The sequence below is a fragment of the Lathyrus oleraceus genome, chromosome 4 (assembly GCF_024323335.1).
Source record: "Lathyrus oleraceus cultivar Zhongwan6 chromosome 4, CAAS_Psat_ZW6_1.0, whole genome shotgun sequence".
NCBI classification, from domain to species: Eukaryota; Viridiplantae; Streptophyta; class Magnoliopsida; order Fabales; family Fabaceae; genus Lathyrus; species Lathyrus oleraceus.
The window spans coordinates 418,270,063-418,289,025 of record NC_066582.1 but is presented as its reverse complement, the minus strand read 5'-3'; positions in this window follow the sequence as shown (position 1 = coordinate 418,289,025).

Here is an 18,963-nt window from a genome sequence, read left to right as displayed (position 1 = left end):
AGCAGGGCAACTGGTCTGTTACTGAGTATGCTGCTAAGTTCACAGAGCTGTCGAAGTATTACACTCCCTATGATGAGGCTACTGGGGAATTTTCAAAATGTGTGAAGTTTGAGAACGGGCTGCGTCCCGAGATCAAGCAGGCTATTGGGTATCAGCGGATCAGAGTGTTTTCTGACTTGGTTGACTGTTGCAGGATTTTTGAACAGGATACCAAGGCCAGAGCAGAGAGCTATCAGCAAAGGGTTGATAGGAAAGGCAAGAATCAGAATGATCGTGGGAAATCGTATGCAGCTGGAAAAGGTTTCCAGAGACAGAGTGGAATGAAGAGGCCTAGTGGGGGAGACTCCAGTGCCCCTGCTAAGTGTTACAGATGTGGTCAGGCAGGACATCGTATCCATGAGTGTACCAGTAATGAGAAGAAGTGTTTTAAGTGTGGCAAAGGTGGTCATTTGGCTGCAGAGTGTCGATTGAAGACTGTGACTTGTTTCAACTGTGGAGAGGTGGGTCATATCAGTCCACAGTGTCCTAAGCCAAAGAAAGAGAACCAGTCGGGAGGCAAGGTCTTTGCTTTATCGGGTTCTGAGACTTCTGCAGATGATCGTTTGATCCGAGGTACGTGTTATATTAATGGCTTTCCTCTTGTAGCTATTATTGACACAGGTGCAACTCATTCCTTTATATCTTTGGATTGTGCTGTGAAACTTAAGTTAGAGATATCTGAGATGCATGGAAGTATGATGATTGATACTCCTGCGAAGGGTTCAGTGACTACTACTTCAGTTTGTTTAAATTGTCCTTTGAGTACTTTTGGTAGAGACTTTGGGATAGACCTCGTGTGTCTTCCACTAGTGTAGATTGATGTTATTCTGGGTATGAACTGGTTGGTGTTTAACCGAGTCTATATCAATTGTTTTGATAAGACTGTGATCTTTCCTGAGATTGAGGAAGGAAAGGATTTGTTTCTATCCGCGAGGCAGGTGAATGAAGCAGTAGTAGACGGGGCAGAGTTGTTTATGCTGTTAGCGACTTTGGAGGCTAAAGATAAACTGGTGATTTGCGATCTAGCCGTGGTGTGTGATTTTCCTGATGTGTTTCCGGAAGAAGTGAATGAATTACCGCCAGAGCGTGAAGTTGAGTTCTCGATTGATTTGGTACCTGGTACTAGGCCGATGTCGATGGCTCCGTACCGTATGTCTGCTGTTGAGTTAACTGAATTGAAGAGTCAGTTGGAAGATCTGTTGGATAAGAAATTTATTCGTCCGAGTGTGTCACCGTGGGGTGCACCAGTGTTATTAGTTAAAAAGAAAGAAGGTACTATGAGGTTGTGTGTGGACTACAGGCAACTGAATAAAGTGACGATCAAGAATCGGTATCCTTTGCCGAGGATTGATGATTTGATGGATCAGTTGGTTGGTGCGAGTGTGTTCAGCAAAATAGATTTGAGATCTGGGTATCATCAGATACGTGTGAAAATTGAGGATATTCAGAAGACTGCTTTCAGAACGAGATATGGACATTATGAGTATTCTGTAATGCCTTTTGGTGTGACTAATGCGCCTGGAGTATTTATGGAGTATATGAATAGGATTTTCCATCCGTACCTAGACAAGTTTGTTGTGGTGTTTATTGATGATATTTTGGTGTATTCGAAATCTGAAGAAGAGCATGCTGAGCATTTGAGAGTGGTTTTAGGAGTTCTACGAGAAAAGAAGTTGTTTTCTAAACTGTCTAAGTGTGAATTTTGGTTAGAAGAGGTTAGTTTTCTTGGTCATGTGATTTCAAGAGGTGGCGTGGCTGTTGATCCTTCTAAGATAGAAGCGGTATCTAAGTGGGAAGCTCCGAAGTCAGTTTCTGAGATAAGGAGTTTTCTTGGACTTGCAGGTTATTATAGGAAATTCATTGAGGGATTTTCTAAGTTGGCGTTACCGTTGACGATGTTGACTAGAAAGGGGCAAGCATTTGTTTGGGACTCAAAATGTGAAGAAGGTTTCCAAGAGTTAAAGAGAAGGTTAACTACTGCTCCTATTCTGATATTACCGAGTCCGTCGGAACCATTTGAGGTTTACTGTGATGCTTCATTGTTGGGTTTGGGTGGTGTGTTGATGCAGAACAAGCAGGTTATAGCTTATGCTTCGAGACAACTGAGGGTTCATGAGAGGAACTATCCGACACACGATTTAGAGTTGGCAGTTGTGGTATTTGTTCTGAAGTTATGGAGGCATTACTTGTACGGGTCAAGATTTGAGGTTTTCAGTGACCATAAGAGTTTAAAGTATTTGTTTGATCAGAAAGAACTGAATATGAGACAGAGGAGATGGTTAGAGTTTCTGAAGGATTATGACTTTGGTTTGAATTACCATCCGGGTAAAGCAAACGTAGTGGCTGATGCATTGAGTCGGAAATCATTGCATATGTCTATGTTAATGGTTAAGGAATTAGTTTTAATTGAGCAGTTTAGAGACTTGAGTTTGGTGTGTGAGAGTACTCACAATAGTGTTAAATTGGGAATGTTGAAGTTAACAAGTGATATTCTGGATGAGATTAGAGGGGGTCAGAAATCCGATGTGCTTTTGGTTGATAAGTTGACTCTAGTGAATCAAGGTCTAGGTGGTGAATTCAGAGTTGATGAGAATGGTGTTTTGAAATTTGGTAATCAGGTGTGTATTCCGGATGTTACCGAACTTAAGAAGAGTATTCTTGAGGAAGGACATCGTAGTGGTATGAGTATTCATCCTGGGGCTACGAAGATGTATCATGATTTGAAAAAGTTATTTTGGTGGCCGGGAATGAAAAGAGAAATTGCGAGTTTTGTTTATTCTTGTTTGACTTGTCAGAAGTCAAAGATTGAGCATCAGAAGCCGTCCGGGCTAATGCAACCGTTGGCTATTCCAGAGTGGAAGTGGGATAGTATCAGTATGGATTTTGTTTCTGGTTTACCGAGGACAAGTAAGCATTTTGAAGCTATTTGGGTGATTGTAGATAGATTGACGAAATCGGCTCATTTTATTCCGATCAGAATGGATTATCCATTAGAGAGATTAGTCGAGTTGTATATTGAGAAGATTGTAAGTTTGCATGGTATTCCGTCGAGTATTGTTTCGGACAGAGATCCTAGATTTACATCGAAGTTCTGGGAAGGTTTGCAGAGGGCTTTGGGAACTAAGCTGAGATTGAGTTCTGCATATCATCCACAGACTGATGGTCAGACTGAGAGGACGATTCAATCACTGGAGGATCTTTTGAGGGCTTGTGTTTTGGAAAAAGGAGGTGCTTGGGATTGTTATTTACCTTTGATTGAGTTTACCTACAACAATAGTTTTCATTCGAGCATTGGTATGGCACCGTTTGAAGCTTTGAATGGTAGGAGATGTCGGACACCTTTATGTTGGTATGAGTCCGGTGAGAGTGTTGTGGTTGGACCGGAGATTGTTCAACAAACTACGGAAAAGATTAAGATGATTCAGGAGAAGATGAGGATTGCTCAGAGTCGTCAGAAGAGTTATCACGACAAGAGGAGGAAGTCACTTGAGTTTCAAGAGGGAGATCATGTGTTTCTTCGTGTTACTCCGATAACTGGGGTTGGTCGAGCTTTGAAGTCGAAGAAGTTGACGCCTCAATTTATTGGTCCTTATCAGATTTTGGAGAAGATAGGGGAGGTAGCCTATCGTATCGCTTTACCGCCGTCACTTGCGAATTTGCATGAGGTTTTTCATGTGTCTCAGTTGAGGAGGTACATTCATGATCCGTCGAATGTGGTCCAAGTAGATGATGTACAGGTGAGGGATAACCTGACTGTTGAAACATCACCTATGAGGATCGAGAATCGAGAGTTGAAGCAGTTGCGGGGTAAAGAGATTGCTTTGGTAAAGGTAGCTTGGGGAGGACCAGCAGGTGGCAATGTGACTTGGGAACTTGAGAGTCAGATGAAGGAGTCTTATCCTGAGTTGTTCGCTTGAGGTATGTTTTCGAGGACGAAAACTCTTTTAGTGGGGGAGAGTTGTAACACCCCGATAAAAATAAGATAATTATTTAAATTAAGTTAATAGTATATTTATTAATTTAATTAAATAATTGGATTATTATTGGAATATTATTGGGATTATTATTATTGGATTATTAGTATTATTATTGGAATAAAAGTTGGAATTAAAAAAGGTCCCATTTGGTAAAAAGAGGTTTTCACGTGAAAACAGAGAAAGGGATTGAAAAGTGGAAAAAGGGCAAAGAGCAAGAGAACAAGGGTTGAAGGAAGGAAAAGCTTGAAGCTCAGAGATTTGCCGGATTAACTCAGGTAAGGGGGGTTTATCATCGATTAACGGGTATTATGGGATAACATGTAATGGGTAGTGATAGACTATTGATTTGTCCCTGATTTGAATAATGCATGATGAAAATTGTGAAATATTGGATGAACGAAAAATTGGGTTATGATTGAAAGGAATTCGTAGGAATTAGATGTAATAATGTTAGCAATTGTGAAATCGAATAAGGTATGATTCGTGTTAGATGATATGAACGATTACTGTGAAAAATTGGATTGTAGGAGGTTATAATTGGGAGATCTCGTAGCAGAGAAAACCATAGCAGATCTGGAAATCTGGTTTCTGGTCATACGCGTATGGCACTAGGCAATACGCGTATGAGATGGTCTGGTACGCGTATGGCACTAGGCAATACGCGTATGGACGGGGAAGATGATGTTTTGAACGTGGTTTGGTCTCTGTTGGTACGCGTATGGGGAAGTGGTACGCGTAGCATACGCGTATGAGACAGGTGATACGCGTATGGGATTGGCTGAGAAATGGGCCATACGCGTATGGGACTAGGCAATACGCGTATGGGCAGGATTGTGATTTTCTGTGCTGTTGTCATGCAGTTTTTGGTTGTTCAGCTGAGTAATGTAATTTAGCTGATGTATGATAGAGTAGGGATCATTTCCCGTTGTTTTGAGTAGTATAGGTATTAGTAGAGTGTGCTAATGCTGTGATTGACTATGTGGTATGACATGAAATGATTATGTGGTGAATATGTTGATGATGTATGACGATATGCATAATGTTGTGAATGTATCTATCATGTATGAAACTATGAATGGGCTGTTTATGGCTTAGAGTGTGAGCATAGGTCCATTGTGGGTGATTGTTGATGTTGCATGACTAAGTGATTTAGCTTGCATATTGTGGCCTTTATGGTGGTAGCTAATTCCCATGGTGAGGAATTAGTGAGTTAGTATTGTGGATTGTTGTTGATGTTTGCATGCTAGGTGATTAGCGTGCATATCATAGCCCTTGGGGTGGTAGCTAATTCCCATGGTGAGGAATTAGTGAGTGAGTCACTAGGTCTCAAATGAGTGGGACTAGTGAGCTTGGTAGCCGTACCTGGATTTGGTCGGTGAGGTTGAACTATATGTTCACGAATAGTCGGTACCGCATGCATAGAGTTGCATTTCATAATATATGTATGTATGGCGTATAATATGAATGGATGTATTCCAATATTATATGTGTGTTTTATGGTTGTGTTGAGTTTGAGTATGATGATGATGATGATTATGAGTTGATATTGCCGTTGCTGAATATGTGTGATCTGATTAGGGTGATGATATGTGTTAAATTACTTAGCATTACATGATATTTTATAATGCTTATTATATCGATTGAGGAACTCACCCTTACAACTATTTTTCAGGTAACGAGCAGTGATTGAGTAGAAGCTAGTGCTTGGAGTATAGTGTAGTTCCTTAGTGGGTCATGATCTGGTAGATGTAACATCGGGATGGGATGTTTTACTATGTTTTCATTTGGTTGTTGAACAACTTTACCTGTAATGTATTACATGGTTTGAATGTTGTTAGTTTGTATCCGCTGCGTATTATGCAAATGTTTTATTTTGATTAAATAAATGAGCATGACAGGATATTTTGATGATTGGTGTGAAATGATTGTGTGACACCCTTAATTGCATAATTACTCTGATTGATATTTTGTTATTTTAATTAAATATTTGGGGTATTTTAGAAGGGTGTTACAGAAAAGCTCGACAATTGGTCGTCTGAAAAAACCGTCCGGGTTACTCTATTGAAAGAGTGATTTTTATTGTTTTCCTTTATTACATGCATAATAAAGTCTTACACTTTGCCCAAGGTGTAACGGCTCATTTGTAGGGCCATCCATTTAGTTACATTTCGCAATTATTTTTATCATCAATAAAGGACGGCTTTTGCAAACAATTTTGTGTTCTCTTTCTTTCAGTTTTTTTCTACTTTTACAAAAAAAATGGCAATGTTTCTTTTTTCGTTTTTTCTTTCTTTCCAAAAAAAATCTCTCATTCTAAGGTAAAGCATGATCCTCCATCATGTAGAGCTGACCACCCGGATCTCACTACTAACGACACTGCTATGGCCAAGTATGACTTCGACAATCCTATCTATTAAGCCGAAGAAGGGGTTGAGGAAGATTGTGAATTGCCTGAAGGGTTAGCCAGATTGTTGAAACAGGAGGACCGAGCTATTACACCTTATAAGGAGGTGATTGAGACCGTCAACATCGGTACCGCAGACAACAAGAAAGAGATCAAGATCGGGGCAAGTCTACAGGCCGAGAGGAAAGACCGTTGATCATGTACTTGACTGTGTTAGAAAGGTCAATGGGTTGTGTGCTCGGTCAGCATGACGAGTCAGGTCGAAAAGAGCATGCAATATACTACCTTAGCAAAAGTTTACCGACTGTGAACAAAGATACTCATTGCTCGAGAAAACTTGCCGCGCTTTGGCATGGGCTGCTCGCTGACTAAGACAGTATATGTTGACTCACACGACTATATTGATATCAAAAATGGATCCAGTCAAGTATATTTTTGAAAAGCCAGCACTTACCGAAAAGGTTACTAGGTGACAAATGATACTGACAGAGTATGACATCCAATACACTTCACAAAAAGCCATCAAGGGAAGTGTCTTGTCAGACTATCTTGCAGAGCAACCGATTGATGATTACCAACCTATGAGGTTTGACTTTCCTGATGAGGACATCATGTTTCTCAAATCGAAAGATTGAGAGGAACCACTCCCGGAGGAGGGGCCTGACCTTGAATCCAAATGGGTTATGATGTTTGATGGGGCGGTCCACGTCGCGGAGTTGGTGTAGTGTTGATCACACCGGAAGGGGGTTCATATGCCATTTGGTGCCAGAATAACTTTTCCCTGCACCAACAATGAAGCCGAATACGAAGCTTGTATCCTAAGACTTGAGGAAGCCGTCAATATACAGATTAAAACCCTCGATGTATACGGGGATTCAGCTTTGGTCATCAATCAAACCAACGGGAAATGGTGCTATGCTGGAACTACACGAGAAGATTGTTGACTTTCTTTTGAAGAAAACCAATTTGCTGATGCTTTGTTTACCTTGTCTTCGTTGATTAAGGTGCTATGCTGGAACTACGTACCCAGAATTGACGTATCTCGGTCAGAGACGAATGAAGAAAGCATTTGGTCAGAAAGTGCGCCCTCGGGGGTATCAAGTCGGTGAATTGGTACTCAAAAGATTTCTTCCTCCCAACACAGATCACAGGGGCAAATGGACACCGAACTATGAGGGTCCATACGTGGTTAAAAGGATTTTCTATGGCGGAGCTTTGATGCTAACAACCATGGATGGCGAAGGATTCCCGTCCCCTATTAACTCAGACGCAGTTAAAAAAAATACTTTGCATAAAGTAGACCCGCTGGACGATAAAAAGAATAGTCCAGGCAAAAAAAGGGCATCCCGACGAACCAAAAAAAAAAGAATAAAGAGGTTCGGGCAAAAATTAGGGATATAAAAAAGGGTACACCCGGTGAGTCGAAAACCCAAAAGGGCGGCTCAGGCAAAAATGGGTATCCCGGTGGATTGAAAACCCGAAAAGGGGGCGATCCAGGAAAAAGTTAGGGAATAAGAGAATGACTGTGATCTGAGTTCATCAGTGTTATATCACTGTTTCATTCAATCCGACAATCTTCAAAGGTTAAAGATCGACTAATCATCCACTTCAGAAAGCAAGATGAGCAGAGCGTCTTGAGGACATACGAGCCATAGCAGAGTCGAAACTCGGTGGGACCCCGTATCCCCATTGCCATTAGGATAGTTCTCTTTTTATAACGATCACCTCTTTTCAGGGATCAGCTTCCTGATACCCTCGCCTATTCCTGGCACAAATTTTCTCCCCAGTAAGAGTCGAATAATTCAGTTAAAGAGCTTCTTTATTTTTCATTTATCAGTTTGTTTGCAAAAATGTCCGAATTTTTGATAAAACATATTGCATATGAACATAATGGTGGCTTTTGCAGATGATTTGCACAGGAAAACATTTAAAATTGCTTTGAATGTGCTTAATCCCGGACGGTGAATTCAAACCGAGTAATTTCCCCGAGGCATACGTGTATTTTTGGTTGCAGGTCACAGGAACCGGATGCCAAGTCATGAATCCTCATCCCCAAGCGGTTGACAAAGTCTCTCCTCAGCAGAGCATATTCCCCAGCAGAGTTGACAGTATCCAGACTATATATCCCCAGCGGAGTTGACAGTGTCAGACTGTATCTTCCTAGCAACAGCGGAGTGGTTGCATAACCAACAGATGAGAGGGTGGTGTTCCCAGTGTTTATCTCATTCCCCAGCAGATTATTTTTAACAGATTTGTTAATCCCCAGCTTGAGGGCGATTAGCAAGTTCATATCCCTAGCAAAGGTCGTTTCCTACGACATTTCCCCAGGAAGTGTTTTCCCCACAGACTCTCCTCACAGAGCCTCGCCGAACAAAGTTTCCATAGTTGATACTCCCCCCGCAAGGTCAACTTTTCAAGCAGCCAATTTATTTTTGGTGGCTCATTGGTCCCGGAAGACGGATCATTCCCCACAGAGCATTCAAGGATTGATACAGTGATCTGTTCCCTACCGGAGTTTGCTTCCCCAAGCAGATTTCTTTTTACACCATGCATAACATTTGCATTTGCATGCATATCATATCAAGCATACACATAAGCTGATAAACAGGTTCTTCCAAGCAGACTGAAGAATTACTTTACAACCAAGGTCATGAGATCCATCCAGAGGATCAAGCGTGAGTGATCCATCCTGAGGGTCGTTTTGAAGATTCAGCCTGAGAATCGTTTTCCAGTGATCCAACCTGAGGGTCATTTCGAAGATTCAGCCTGAGAATCGTGTTCCAGTGATCCAGCCAGAGGGTCATTTCGAAGATTCAGCCTGAGAATCGTGTTCCAGTAAGCCAGCCTAAGGCTCAATTTGAAGATTCCCCAGTGAAGTCTCCTACAAGCTTTATTTCCCCAGCAAGCCCAAGTCTAATTGAGGAGTCGTTACAACATGTTCTAGCCCGAAGAATATGTACGAAGCCCAAAAATGGAATATTCTCGAAGCTGCATATCTAATATGAAGGTTGGGTGTAGATTTCAAAAGAGGGTCAACCAGCGCATGCCTCAGATGCGGGATCCTAATGATGGGAATTTATTATCAAAACAATCCAGATCTAGCCAAAAGATCGAAGTAGATTCAGCCAGAGAATCGAAACAAAGAAGATCTAGCCAGAAGATCGAAAATCGCAATAATTCAGATCTAGCCAGAAGATCGAAGTAGATTCAGCCAGAGAATCAAAGGAAATAGATTCATCCAGAGAATCGAAACGAAGGAGATCTAGCCCGAAGATCGAAGAAGATCTAGCCAGAAGATCAAAATTGTATCCAGCCCGAGGATCAAAATTAATATCCAACCAGAGGACTAAATTGAGTATAGGTTCAGCCAGAGGATCGAAACTCCAGATTAAGCCAGAAGACTGATTCAGATCCAGCCAGAGGATCGGAAGAAAAACAAACAGCGCGGTGTATTTCCGCGTTTTTGTGGTGTTCTCGGAGCGTAAATTTTCGAGCTGTCTTTGGTATTCAATCACAGCTCACCCCGTTTGTCTGATAAGCTGTTCGCTTTCATCCTACTCGGGTTAGCTGATGATTGAATAGGGGCAGCTGTAACACCCCAAAATTTGCCCTCCTCATTCATGCATTCATTTAGCATTTCATATTGCATTTCATCATGTCAATCAGAATTAGATCCAAGAAACTTTTTAAAAAATAAAATAAAAAATAAATAAATAATAATAATAATAAAAAATAATAAATAAAATATAATGGAAAAACTTGGACTTGGACCTCTCTCATTTGAGCCCACAAAGCCATGAAAATTAGGTTATAAAAGAGGGAGATCAGACAGAAAAAGAAAGAGAAGCAAAATACTCTGAGGTTTCCTTGAAACAAAACCCTTGACAAAACCTGAAGAGAAACCTGACAGAGAACTCAGAGCAACCCCCAGGCAGCTCTGAAAAATTCAATCTGACTCACACACTTTCATCTCACGTAAACTCTAACATTGCCTTGCAAACCCAGCCGTGCCATTTGATTTCAACCGGTCTCTCCCATCAGGTTTGCCTCATTCCCATAATTTTATGCTCTTAATTTGGATCATCTGAATGTATGAGGTATGATGGATGAATTTCATTATGTTTTTGCCCACGGGTTTAATTATGCATGAATGGGTGAAACCTATGCCTTGAATGTTTAATCACATGATTTCTGAAATGTATGCCACAAGGTTTGAGGTTTCTGAAACCATATAGTTATCCATGAAAAAAATGCTTATCGTGTTTCACTAACCCTTTTGTTGAGTTTTTGTGAGGGCTCACAGACTCTTGCAGAGATGGTTTGTGTGGTTTTCCCACTTTATTTGTGGAATACCCCCTGGAGGTTCATTCCGATTACCTGTACTGACTCACCTTTCTTTGATGGCATTAGCTTGGGAGATCCCTGGGTTTCTTACTCCTTTAATTGCTGTTACCTCGGATCTTCATCCGTGTGGTACTTTTACCTCTTTTCCACATTTTATCGCTTTCTTAGCTGGAAGACCTCGATAGGAGGCATTTGTTTTCTTTTGTTTATTTACTTTTGAGCCCCTTGTTGGCACATTTACTTTATACATGTTTGTTTTGTATGTGTTCGTATCCCTGCAGGTAACACGGTTCCTTCGTCAAGGACTGCCTTTTTGCCCTTGAGCATCCCAAACCATAAAACCCAAAGCAACACGTTAACTCCTTCTACTACAGGCGAGTAAGTCTCCAAAGGTCGAGCATCCGGTAGATTGCGTAGTGATGTCGTTCGTCCAAAACCCAATCCATAACCCCATAGTTAGCCGAACTACGTTTTGCTCTAATTCTCAGGCCAGATGAGATACGTAGGCATAAGACGCGATGTCTTAGCGAGCACACATCCCCCCAACCCATAGGTCAGCCGAGCTACGAAGACTCTGATTCTCATATTCAGATGAGATACGTATGCAGTGGATGCGACATCCGCGCGAGTCATTTTCATTTAACCCCCCTTTTTTTAAATAACACATTAGATAAACCCACACCCTTTAGACAAGAACTACAAAAGTGGATCCCGTAGAGTACTACGGATGCGTAGGGGTGCTAATACCTTCCCTTCGCATAACCGACTCCCGAACCCAAGATTTGGTTGCAAGACCCCGTCTTGTCCTTTCCTTTTTTAGGTTTACTTTGAGCGTTTCCTTTCTCTCCTTTGGGATGAATAACGCACGGTTGCGACTCTTCTGTCATTTTCTTTCGCCGGTTGTTTTTTCGCGCACTGTATTTTTCAGGTCGCCACACACCACCATGCTGCGGCATGGGATTGTTGACGACATTAGGAGCCGGTGCAAGGTTGATGGCTTTTGAATTTATGAGGTCCTTAACTACGTGCTTAAAAGCTTTGCAGTTCTCAATGTTATGGCCAGGTGCCCCAGAGTGGAAGCTACACCTAGCGTTGGCGTCGTAACCCACCGGAAGTCTACCAACAGGAGGAGCCAGAGTGCGCAATTGCACAAGTTGTAGTTGTTGAAGACTAGAAAGCAACTGAGCGTACGACATTGGAAGGGTGTCGAAACGCCGGTCCATCATCCTTTGCCTCTGTTGATAGGCAGGTCTGTTACCCGGTTGTTGCTGCTGTTGGTACTGAGCTGGTTGAGGTTGTGGTTGTTGTTGTTGTTGTGGTGCTGCAGCTGGAATGGTCACAGCCGCAACATACGGTTGTTGATGATAATTATGGAAACTGTTCCTTCTAACACCTCTGTTCTGATAGGAAGTCAAAGAATTCACTCCCCCTCTCTCTGCTTATGCCCTCTAGTGAACGACTTTTTTACCCCTGATGAAGATCCAACTCCATTTTGGATCTTGCAGGTCTTCAGGTAATTCTCCACCCTCTCTTCGGTAGAGACCACATCAGCAAAGTTGGAGGCATTGCACCCCACCAGACGCTCCAGATAAGGTCCAGGCAGCGTATTCATGAACATGTTAGCCATTTCCTTTTCCAACATAGGAGGCTGAACACGGGAAGCTATCTCCCTCCAGCGTTGAGCGTATTCCCTGAAGCACTCATTGCTTTTAAGAGACAGATTCTGAAGTTGAGTTCTGTCCGGAGCCATGTCTGTATTATACTGATACTGCTTTACGAAAGCCTCCGCCAAATCCCTCCAGCAGCGGATATGGGCTCTATCCAGCCTCATATACCATTCCAAGGATGCCCCAGCTAGGCTATCCTGGAAGAAGTACATTAGTAGCTTCTCGTCATCAGAGTATGCAACCATTTTACGGAAATAGGCTTGCACGTGAGTTTTGGGGCAAGAGCTGCCATTGTATTTGTCAAAGACCGGGACTTTGAATTTTGGTGGCACTCTCACACCTGGGACCAGCCCCAAGTCAGCAACATCTACTCCCAGAGGATTCTGTCCTTCCACAGCTTTCAGCCTCTCCTCTAATCTTCTAAACATGGGGTCCATGCCATGGCCCATGCCAAAGTCTTCCTGAAGTAGGGGGAATTGATCGGCCTGATCATCATGGACGAGCTGTTGATCAAGGTTGACATGTGGGATCGGGATAGGCCCCGGTTCATTGGGACCATTAGCCTCTCCAGCTGGAGGATCATCCAATGTCTCTGGTTGAGTAGCGGCGGGATCCCTCTGTACCAACAATCTAAGCTCCTGCTGTCCTTGAGCCACCCCTTGAACCAAATCCATGAATTGGGTCATACGGATCCTCATCTCAGCGAGCTCTGCTTGTACACCTTCCATTGCTCTCTGTTGATTCCTTCGGGTACCGTATCGGTGAATTCTTGAATCAGCTATCCTGCTGATGGAACACCAAACAACTGAGAACACTGTGGTGGTACCTGTTATGCAAGACATGCTATGGATATGCAAATGCAATGACATGTTTATCAATTCCAAAAGGTATTCTACCCCCTTGATTCCAGTCTCTCGTTTGATAAACAGTGTAAGAAGAAAACCCCGACTAGAATCAAGAAGAAGATGTGAACTCCTGGGAGTAGATAAACATGTGTTAAATGATATGAATGAGAAATGATGTGATGCAACGATGTGAATGCAATGCAGTGGCATGTCAATCAGGATTGCTGTATCTGCTTGAACATCTATCAGGTTGCACTGTCTGAAGAGAAACCCACTGAAGAATATAATACAAGATCAAAGCTTTGCTCAAGAAAACCGGGTTGGTCGGAGGTTAAGGTTTCCTGAATTTAGCCCGCCCCTCACTGGTAGGTTCTAAGAACAGAAGTTCGTCAGCTTCAGCCCTTCAGTCGCGAATAATACGTTTACCACTGAAGGTTTGGTATTATTACGGGACAAAAGACCTCCATTGACTCCCCTCAACAGGACATCCTAATAGCAAGTTCCCAGTCTTGGGATCCTCGGATTGAGCAGCGAGAATGCGCCCACCAGAGCTAACATAATCACGTCTCGGAGGAGGGGCCTCGATTGAGTTCTCGGGAAATGGTCACCAGAGTCGACGATTTCTAGAGGAACATCCTGCCGTTACGGAACACCCGTAAGACATAATATATCCAAAAGAAACCTCGTCTGGGTGTGGTTCTTCACGAACGACTTAACGTAGCAACACGCCACGCAAGCCTCATGATTATCCACTCTAAAACCTGTGTGTACACTTAAGCCTAGGTAATGGGCTTATCTCTCATAGAACACCCCATCCCAACAAACAAACAAACAGATCCAACAGATACAACAGATGCATGCAAGCAGGTAAGCAAATAAATGTACAAAAGCATGACCACCCAATAAACAAGAAATCACACAAGCTAGGAGGGACTCGCTTAGGGAAGATGGACCAGCAAGAGGTCAACTTCTTAGTGTCCCCAGCAGAGTCGCCAGCTGTCGCAACCTGAAAAATACAGTGCGCGAAAAAACAACCGGCGAAAGAAAATGACAGAAGAGTCGCCACCGTGCGTTATTCATCCCAAAGGAGGGAAAGGAAACGCTCGAAGTAAACCTGAAAAAGGAAAGGACAAGACGGGGTCTCGCAACCAAATCTTGGGTTCGGGAGTCGGTTATGAGAAGGGAAGGTATTAGCACCCCTACGCATCCGTAGTACTCTACGGGGTCCACTTTTGTAGTTCTTGTCTAAAGGGTGTGAGTTTATCTTGTGCTGTTTACCAAAAAAAGGGTTAAATGAAAATGACTCGCGCGGGTGTCGCATCCACTGCATACGTATCTCATCTGAAAATGAGAATCAGAGTCTTCGTAGCTCGGCTGACCTATGGGTTGGGGGGATGTGTGCTCGCTAAGACATCGCGTCTTATGCCTACGTATCTCATCTGGAATGAGAATCAGAGCAAGCCGTAGTTCAGCTAACTACGGGGTTATGGAGTGGGTTTTGGACGAACGACGTTACTACGCAATCTACCGGATGCTCGACCTTTGGAGACTTACTCACCTGTAGTAGAAGGATTAAACGTGTGTTTAGGAGAAGAAAAATCAATGAAGGGTTAGGGTTTGGTGAACTCATGCAAAAGGCAGTCCTTGACGAAGGAACCTGTAAAAAAAACACAAAAACATTGCCTCCTATCGAGGTCTTCCAGCTAGGAAAGTAGTAAAATGCGGGAAAAATGTAAAAGTACCAAGCGGATAAAGATCCGAAGTAACAGCAGTTAGAGGAATGGGAAACCCAGGGATCCTCCCAAGCTAACACCATCAAAGAAAGTGAGTCAGTACAGGTAATCGGAATGAAACCTCCAGGGGGTATCCCACAAATAAAGTGGAAAACCACGCACGTTATCCCTGCAAAAGTCATGTGAGCCCTCACAAAAACTCAACAAAAGGGTTAGTGAAACACGATAAGCATTTTTTTCATGGATAACAATATGGTTTCAGAAACCTCAAACCCTGTGGCATACACTTCAGAAATTAAACGATTAAGCATTCAAGGCATTATTTATACATTCATACATAATTATGACCCGTGGGCAAAAACCTAATGAAATTCATCCATCATACCTCAAATATTCAGATGATCTAAATTAAGAGCATAAAGGTAATGCAAATAAGGGCAAACCTGATTGGAGAGCTTGATTGAAATTGAGTGGCACCCGTGAGGTTTACAAAACAATCTTTAGGGTTTATGTGAGGCAGAGGTGATTCTGTGCAGTTGAGTTCCCTTCAGGGTTTGGAGGCTGCTCTGAGTTCTCTGTCAGGTTTCTCTCCAGGTTTTGTCCAGGATTTTGTTTCAAGGAAACCCCAGAGTATTTTGCTTCTCTTCCTTTTTCTCAAGTGAAGCCTTGGTATTTATAGACTGAATTTCATGGCTTTGTGGGCTCAAATGAGAGAGACCCAAGTCCAAAATTTTTTGTTATATTTTATTTATTTATTTATTATTATTTTTATTTATTTTTATTTATTTATTTATTTTTGTTTTTTGTTTTGTTTTGTTTTTGTTATGTTTTTTTGTTTTTTTATTTTTTTTATTTTTAAATAAAGCTTCTTGGATCTAATTCTGATTGACATGATGAAATGCAATGTATCTAATGTTAAATGACCTAAAAATGAATGCATGTCTGAGGTGTAAAGCGTATGCTTCCAGGAAAAATGAAGGGTAAATTTTGGGGTATTACAACGGCCACCCGTGTCAGGAAAAAGAGGACGTGGTGTAGAAGACAGTGGCTTGACATGGCCACCCGTGTCAGCTGACACGGGCCGTGTCAGCCCAAGGCCAAAAATTCCCTTTTCTCGGGCTTTTGTTCGTCGGGCTTTCTCAGAGATATTTTTGGACCTGTCCAACTGCTGCTTGGAATTTTCACTATAAAAGAGGACCTTCTGCCTTAGGAAAAATCATCTTGGAAGACGGCATAATAAAGTATTGTGAAGCAATCAAGTATTATAGAGAGCAAGGCATTCGGAGAGCTGAAGGTTTTCATGAGCGGGAGCGATTGAAGATCGAAGTCATCCAATTACTTGTAATGTGTAATTTTTATCTTGCATTTATTTTAAACAATATGAGTAGCTAAACCCCCCAATACTAGGGGGGTGTCCCTGATTTAGAGTTGTAACAAATTTGAGTTTACATTTGTATTTATAATATTATTTTTACGGTAACCTTTTGATGTGTTGATTGCTTTCTCTTTCGGACCAATCAAGATTTATTTTTGGTTATCAATTAGGCTGGACCGACATTGATAAGGTTTTCATAAGGTTACTCTACAGTAGATATCACCTAGGACTAGGGATACCCTATATGAACCAGAGTATTCTTGATATTATAAAGCTTAACATCACCTTAATTGGCTATGGACATAGAAATTAGGGTAGATTGATTAAAGGTTTTCTCACCAAGGACTTGGGAGAAAATACGCTTAAGAACTGGTAGTAATTGATATTTGTTGATGCAATAGTGACTCAGAGTTGTTACAGGGGTAAATCATACACCTTCCTTGGCATTGTTCCTTTTTCCCTGTAAACCTTTATTTTCATCCTTATTTGCTTTTACCTTTATTCTTATATTTTTACACCTAAAAACCAAATTAATACTTTTTGTTTAATTGAATGATAATTTAAACTCAATATTGACTTGCAGTCCTTGAGATCGACATTTGGGGAATTTCCCTATTATTACTATAAAAGGAAAAATAGTACACTTGCTATTTTCCCGATCAAATAGAAAAACCTTCTTCCCTATCTGAAACTCTCTTCTTCTTGGGTTCTTATCATGATACATTTTGGTTATCTCTTTACAGATCATAGAATTCTCATAAGCTCTCCGTCTTATCTCTTCTAACTCATCTAGCTTCAATAATCTCTTTCTTCTAGCTACTTTTTCATTAAAATCTAAGAACTTAGTTTCCCAAAATGCTTTATGTTCCAGCTCAGTCATTAAGTGATAAGCCTTCCCATAAACCAATTTATATGGGGGTAATCCTAAACGTGTCTTGAATGTTATCTTATATGCGCAAATACCATCATTTAGCTTCTTGAACCAATATTTCCTAGATGTAGTAATCGTATTTTCTAAGATATGTTTCAATTGTCTATTCAATACTTCTACCTGCCCACAAGTTTGACGATGATACTGTATGGACACTTTATGTTTCACGTTGTATTTTGCAAACACACTTTCTACATATCTATTTCAAAAGTGCGCCCCCATCACTGATCAAGACTCTAAGGACTCTGGTTCTAGCAAAAACATTCTTTTCCAAAAAAATTATAGACAATTTAGGCATCATTAGCAACACATGTTATGGCTTTAACGCGTTTAAGTACATAGTAAACACAAACAATGATGTAAACATGAGAGTTAAATGGAGGAAAAGGACCCATGAAGTAAATTCCCCAACAATTAAAGGGTTCTACCTCAATCATACATTAAGAGGAATTTCGTCTCATTTTGAAATGTTACTTGTTTTCTGGCACTCGAGACATTCTTGCACATAATACTTACAATCTTTGAATAACGTTGGCCACCAGAAGCCACTTTGAAATACCTTTGTTGTTGTTCGTTCACCATTAAGATGACCTCCATAAGCTGAGCTATGGAAGTGCCACATAATGTCTTTCACCTCTTTACTTGAGATAAACCTGTGAATTAAACCATAAACACTAATTTTAAACAATTAGGGCTCATTCCACAAATAATGGTTAGCCTCTTTGTAGAATTATTTCTTCTGTTGTTACGTGTAGTCTTCCTGAACACTTTTTGAATGTATCATGAGTAGTTATCCAGCAAACAATAATATGATTGTCATGCCTATCTTTCTAACATTTGATCCATAAAAGGTCATGGGAATTGATCTTTGCGAGTTGCTTGGTTCAACCTACTGTAATCAATGCACATTTGTCAGCCAATCAGAGTTTGAGTTGGAATCAACTCATTCTTCTCGTTACAAACAACAGTGATACCTTCTTTCTTAGGTACCACATGCACGAGACTTATCCAAGAACTGTCAGAGGTAGGGTAGATCATACATGCATCAAGTAATTTAAGGACATCTTTTCTCACCACTTCTTTTATGGTAGGGTTAAGTCTTCATTATGGTTAAACTACTTGTTTGAATTCCTATTCAAATTTAATATTGTACATGTAATAAGTTGGGTAATACCTTTCAGATTAGTTACACTCCAAGAAGTGTTTTCTTATTCTCTCTTAAGACCCATTGCAACTTTTCTTCTTTTAGATTTGATAAAGAGCTGCTGATGATGGTTATTTTAGCAGTTTCTCACCCAAAAAGACATACTTCAAATGTTTCAGAAACTCTTTTAACTCAGGATATTTTTTAACTATTGGTTGACTTTGTTGCTCATAACTAACTAATTCTTCAATTTGTCTCGTTGCATGACAACCCATGTTTCTTGAAGTTGGAGTAAACATTCAGCCATCTCTAATCCGATTTTTCATCAACATGTTCAACTGAATTAGTCATAACATGATCCATTGGTGTTGAAGATATTTCAGCTGTTGTTACCTCTTGAACAACTTATTTCATCAAGTCTATCATATAACACTTATGGTTTTCTTTTTGGTGCTTCATTGCTTCAAACATGTTGAAGAAATTTTTTTCTTTATTAAACCTCAA